General features: G+C 40.3%; 1 non-coding gene across 1 annotated transcript; it reads left to right on the top strand.

Moving 5' to 3' along the window:
- The first annotated feature begins 382 nt into the window (after positions 1–382).
- Positions 383–455, top strand: TRNAC-ACA (transfer RNA cysteine (anticodon ACA)). The gene has a single exon. It is a non-coding gene; the product is annotated as a tRNA-Cys (tRNA).
- Positions 456–6,645: the final 6,190 nt, after the last annotated feature.

Raw genomic sequence — 6,645 nt, forward strand, 5'->3', positions numbered from 1 at the left:
ACTTTTATAGACAGAGGAGAGCAAGAACAAGGACGTTTTCTTAGGCGATAAAGCAGACTGGTTAGCACAAGGAGACTTTGCTTTCGGTGATGCCCAGGGTCTCTCAGGCAGATGACCTAAGAGTGCTGAATCATGTGATTCTTGATTGATTGGTTTAACACCCCATTTCTGGGAGAGCCAGAACTGTAGTTAGTCCTGGTTTGATGACTTGGGGTTTAATATAGGCGACTCCATATTGGCCAGTTGTCTTGTTTTTAACTGATTGTATATTGAGAAGGAATATTTGGCAAGGTTTATGATAGGACTATGTGATAAGATGGTTAGATTAAAGTACTGTATATACTTTAATAATGCTACTGTTTATGGGGGGAAAAATGGGACTTCCCTGGTGGCTCAGATGGTAGAGTGTCTGCCTACAATGCGGGAGACCCAGGTTCAATCCCTGGGTCAGGAAGATCCCCTGGAGAAGGAAATGGCAACCCACTTCAGTATTCTTGCCTGGAAAATCCCATGGACGGAGGAGCCTGGTGGGTTGCAGTCCACAGGGTCGCAAAGAGTCAGACACGACTGAGCGACTTCACTTTCACTTTCTTTCACTTTCTGGGAAAATGGGTTTTATTATATTTATGGGAAAATGGGTTTCATTCTTCTAAGAAAATACCTCACAAATAAGGGTCTGCAAACACTCTGTAGAGTCAAAGTTTTCTGCAAGCAGCTGCCTTGGTTGTGATTTTCAGTTGTTTCTCTAAGGGCCTGCTGCATGCAAACAGCAGTGGGTTTGTAGCCAGGCGGTTTTTACTCTTTTCTTTACTGTCCATGAGAGCTGATAAAAACTCCTTTGTGATGTAGTTTCTTCATTTTTTATATATGAACAATAATAGCTACCTAGCAAGATTGTTAGGAGCTTCACAGAGTTTTTTAGTAAGTAGTAAATGCTTAACAGATGTTTGCTTTGTTATCCTAAACAGTTTTTGCTTTCTAGTGTTTTTGAATGAATGGGAACTGGATCTAAATTAGGACAAAAACAAAGCATCTGAGAAAGATGCTTTTTAAGGAGCTTATCCTAAAAAATTGTGAATAGGCATATATATATATGTGTATGCATATGAATATGTATGTATTTATACTTAAATATATATATAGATGTGTTTATATTGGGTTGGCCAAAAAGTCTGTTCAGATTTTTCAATAACATCTTGTGGAAAAACCCATAAGAATTTTTGACTAACCCAATACATATAAATATATACATATGCATATTTAAGTAGTAGTCGCTCAATCATGTCCGACTCTTTGTGACCCCACAGCCTGTAGCCCACCAGTCTCCTCTGTCCAGGGGATTCTCCAAGGCAAGGACACTGGTGTAGATTGCCATTCCCTTCTCCAGAGGATCTTCCCAACCCAGGGATCAAACCCTGGTCTCCTGCATTGCAGGCAAACTCTTTACTCCGGCAGTTGGTGATGGACAGGGAGGCCTGGCGTGCTGCGATTCATGGGGTCGCAAAGAGTCGGACACGACTGAGTGACTGAACTGAACTGAACTGATGCATTTTTAAATATATATTTTCCATTAATGTTGCCCAAGAAAATCAAAGCATGTCCTCAATGTCACTACTGAAAATTAGGATCCAACTTAAGCCACAGAGTCTTATTTAACTGTTGAAATTATTGTAATGCAGTGATTTGACTTGTTCAGAATCCACTGTTTAATTATTTATTTGTATTTTAATAGTAAAGAAAGCTACGCTTTTACAGTCAATACTTTATTGAATGCCAATGCGTAGGTTACTCTCACAAGGATAATTTTAAATTTAAAAGAAATATTTAAAGTCAAAATTCTTAAATGTATACCATAAATGATGACTAATAAGTGATACATAAATACCTGCTATTTGTAAGTCGCTCCGTAGTGTCCGACTCTTTGTGACCGCATAGACTGTAGCCTGCCAGGCTCCTCTGTCCATGGAATTCTCCAGGCAAGAGTACTGAAGCGGGTTGCCACTTCCTTGTCCAGGGGATCTTCGCAACCCAAGGATTGCCTCTTTGCAGGCAGACTCTTTACCATCTGAGTTACCAGGGAAAATTTATTTATTATATGTATATTAAAAAAAACTACTATGGGAAGTAATGGCCTAAAGAAAAAATAAATGCACATAAAGTAGCCTGATGTTATAATGTATCTGAAAAAAAAAAAACAAAACCCTGAAAACCCTGTTATACATGTTCACTGATGATTTTAAAGGCAAGGGGGCCCAGTTCTTTCAATAAATCAGAGTGTTATTATCCTGTGTTCAAGACAGTGAATAGTATAATTCCTCCCCTCAGCTCTACATTTATGCGTTTCTTAGCTAAGAGACAAGTGTCAATGTGTATGTCATAGCTGAAGCTATTTAAACTGTCCCTATATTCATTTGTCTGTATAGACAAAATTGTTGGCTGCTGAAGCAAAGGAGACACAGACATAAAGAACAGACTTTTGGACTCAGTGGAAGAAGGAGAGGGTGGAATGATTTAAGAGACTAGCTTTGACACATGTACATTACCCTTTGTAAGATAGATCGTCAGTGGGAGTTTGATGTATGACGCAGGGGACCCAAAGCCATTGCTTTGTGACAGGTTGGAGGGATAGGGTGGAGGTGAGGGTGGGAAGGAGGTACATGATGGAGGGGACGGACACACATGTGCCTGTGGCCGACTCATACTGATATGTGGCAAAAAACCATCACAGTGTTGTAAAGTAATTACCCTCAAATTAAAATAAATAAATAAATAAATGAAAAGTTGGCTGCTGAAAACACAGCCTTAAATATTGAATTACCTGGTTTCAGGTCAGTTACCGAAATGCGGTTATATACCCACCTGTGTGCGTGGGAGCTGTGTTAGGCTCTGGGAGGAGAATGACAGTAAGTCGACTCACTCACTAGGAAACAAAGTGGTAGGTGCATTTCTTGCCCTCTAAGAGTTAACAGTTTTGCTGGGGAGGCACAATTTCACAAAACAAACAGTTTAGTTAGGATTATTTAAATATGAGTTTTTGAAATGTTTTCCCCCAAAATGGAAAAAAAAAAAAAAAATAGGATCAGTGCCAGAGTGGTCAGTTCCAAAGTGATGTTCTTAAACATTAAAAGTTTCTTTGGAGTAGCAAAAACTTTCCAGGAAGTGAAGCAGTTTATAAATAGCTTCAGATCTTTGTGGAAGTACACTGAAAAACTGATAGAAAATGAATCCGTGGAGATTTGACACCTCAGTAGGATCCTCCTAAGCAAGATCTAAAATAAAATCAAAGAAGTTGTCCATGGATTATGTACCTATTATCAGAGGCATTCATGCAAAACTTTAGGGTAGGTGGTGACAGGAATACAACCACAACTAGAAAGTGAGATACAGTTAGTGAAATTCTCAAGTACTCTCTTAGGCTGATTCTGCCTTAAGAAAGAAAAACCCCACTTTTGGTAACAGATGAAGAAAGGCTATGGAGGAGACACATTCCAGTAAGGCAGATTTCTATACCAAATACAGTAAAGATGACATTTCTAATCTACGGGCATGGGGTTTATTTGCAGTGTTACTACTATTGGATCAAACGTGTTGTGCAGGATTTGTGACATAATAGGCATCGGGGAAAAGGTTTAGATTTTTTTTAAAGGACTGTATCTTTAATATGTCTCAACAGTGTGATTTAAGGGCTTTCAGGAAAGCCTTCCTATCTCCAATCAACTCTCACACTTAGGACTAAAAAGTTCCATTATTAGCAGTTTCTCTGTGATGAACATCATCCTTTCCTTTCGTCTCTTTTTGAAGGTGGAAGAACTGCTGAGGATGGCAGCACTTTCTTTGCTCCACACTGTACATCAGTGCTTGTTAGATCACTGTCCTGTTTGATGAGAGAGACGGGAAAACTCGAGAACGAAGGGAGGTGACTCTGGAGGGGGTGTGGAGAGCAGAGCAGTGGAGTCAGCCCTAGAAGACAGTGGTGCTGGTTTACCAGCGTTTCCTTGGGCTCTACTGAATGAAACGTGGGTTTGTTACAATGACTTGAGAGTTAAGGAATCTTTACTTTATGTAGGAAATAAGCTTCTGTCCTATCTCACTGCAATATTGCTAGGATAGAAACGATAATAATAAACAACTTCTAAATTTTTCTGAGCATTGCTGAAGAAAACGATTATAATGTTGTGATAGTGGACAAGTTATCAATATCAACTTCCATGTAAATCTGGGTCAAAGAAAATTTAACCACAGGGGAAAGAAAATAAATCCATGAGACTGCCTTTAGCAAGGTCATGGAACAGTAAATTCCAGCCCTGAGAACCCGTGATTTCCTTCCTGTTCTTCTCATCTTTATCTGTTCTGTATTCCACTGTTTTCTTGCTAATGTCCCTTCCCTCACCTTTTGCCTTTCTCGGTAAATATTTTCTTTTCGAGGCCTGAGGATATTGCCACTGTTCTGGTTATTGCTTTTGCACTTGTGTAGCAGCTTTTAAATTCCCATCTTTTTTAGCAGCTGCAGCCAGACAAACATATGAGTCAGTGGGAGGGGTTTAGAGAACTGGCTCAGTTCTCCAGGGAGCTGTAACCTTTTGGCAGTCCAACAAACAGGCATTTAAAGTCCAATGACTGCAAAAGCTCTCTCTGTACATGGGATAGCAACTGCAGTTTTCCCAAGGTCTACCAAGAGTTTTTTTCAGATGGAATCAGGTTTCTGCCTATAGAGAGATGCATTCCTGAAGGCTTAACTCTGACCTAATAGCTAAAATCTGGAGACAGCTGGGAAGTGATAAGGGGTGGGGTGTTGGGGGCAGGGGAGAAGAAATTTGGGGATATGAAAGTGAAAAGGTCTTATTAAATATTCTCATTAGGTTTGGTTGCCTGTATACCTTCCACTCCAAATGGTGAATCAAAGCTAATCTTTCTTTCTTTCTTTTTTTTTTTTCCCAGTAGTTCAGGTTACTAAGGTATTTTTGCACTGTTCACAGAAGTGATTCTCCAAGTGTAATTTCTGATCTGGTCATCCTCAAGGGCCTTCTGGCGGAGTAGGCATTTTCAGTTCAGTCTTTTTCACCCTTATCCTTGGACAGTGACAGTGGTCCACAGGCTAAGATGTTCCTGTGATTGAAGCTTCTACTTCAATAATTGCTGATATTTGATTAAAAAAAACCTGCCAATTTGATCAACTTAATGTTAAGAAGAAAATAAAGATAGGAGTGGGTTGTTAACGCCTACAGGAAACCAGTTAAATGATTTCTTCTGTCTTTGTTTCCTTACATTGTCCTTCCCTTTTGCTTTCTTCTTCATTGTTTATCATAAAATGAAGAGAATAAGAGGATCTTGTTTGGAAGAGATGAGTCATGGAAGATGTTTTCTTTGTGGCAAGTAGAAACAGTTGGTTCTTTTGCTAAATGAAAACTCATTTAATACTTAATATGCATTTTGCCAAGATAAAGTTTCATGATAAGCTCTGTTTATACTGAAAAGGGCAACAGAACAGTATCTTAGTTAACATAGAAGAAAGTGATAATGAGAGGCCAGTTGGAGAGCCAGAGCCTCAGTTGCAATGAGGCTGGAAAGTTTACTTGGTGATGAAAGGTACCAGTTGGGGTTCTTGGTTTCAAAGAACAGAGAACTTCTGGCTAACACAGGCAGAGAAATAATTTGTTGGAAGGATACTGGGTTTCTTACAAATTACCTGGAGAGCTAGAGATGGAACTCAGAAACAGCCTGGGAGACCAAGGGAGGACCAACAGCTAGGAACATGGTCGAGCTCCCTCCACGGCTCAGGACTGGTCGCTCCTCTCGCTGCCCTGGACAGCGGTGCCCCTGAGGATTTGCCGCCGCACCTCTGGTCACTGCCCTCTGCTCTGGAGGTCAGATGTTCTCTGTCTACTGGAGCGACTTGATATCTCGTTCTCAAGACTCAAAGGGCCAGTCAAGAGCGTCTCATGGGCTGAGTCCAGGTCATGTGTGTTTGTCCAAACATCTGGGGTTGGTGCCCGATGAAGGGGTGTGGCGTGGGGGTGGGTGAGCACGAGATTGGGAAGGGGACTTTTTCATTTTAACTCAGTTTTATCTATCTGTTCATCTCCCAGCAGTGACAAGAAGGAAGCCTCCTTCCCTCACATACCTGGTTGGAGGTGAAGATAGTCACCTGTATTCTTGCAGGGCTCTGTATATTGTCTTCACTGCATTGTTTTGTTTATAATCGACACACCTGATTTGGAGAAAGATTGGAGTTATGTTTTTAGCCTCATCACCTATAGGGCCTAACAAGTATTGGGTGCTTAAAACACATTAATCAAGCTATGTTTAGTTATATCACAGGGAAAGCGAATACAATGAAAACATGAAATAATAATAGCAGACATGTATTGAAAGAGCACTTGTAATATACTTACCATTTTCTCATTTCACCCTTATGACAGTCCTATAAAATAGGTTCTATTCTTTTATTTATTTTACGTATGAGAGGCCAAGGGTCAGGTTAACTAACCTGACCTAGTTTATGTAACTGAAACTGACAGAGCAGGGATTTCAGATGCAGGGCAATCCAACTTCATCAGAACTGTACTGCCCCCTGGAGGTAAATCAGAGAGAAGAGGAAATGGATCCAAATAGTCTCTCTTCTCAGATGTTCCCCTGGGATGGATG

Source organism: Odocoileus virginianus, chromosome 25, assembly GCF_023699985.2.
Source record: "Odocoileus virginianus isolate 20LAN1187 ecotype Illinois chromosome 25, Ovbor_1.2, whole genome shotgun sequence".
Lineage (NCBI taxonomy): Eukaryota > Metazoa > Chordata > Mammalia > Artiodactyla > Cervidae > Odocoileus > Odocoileus virginianus.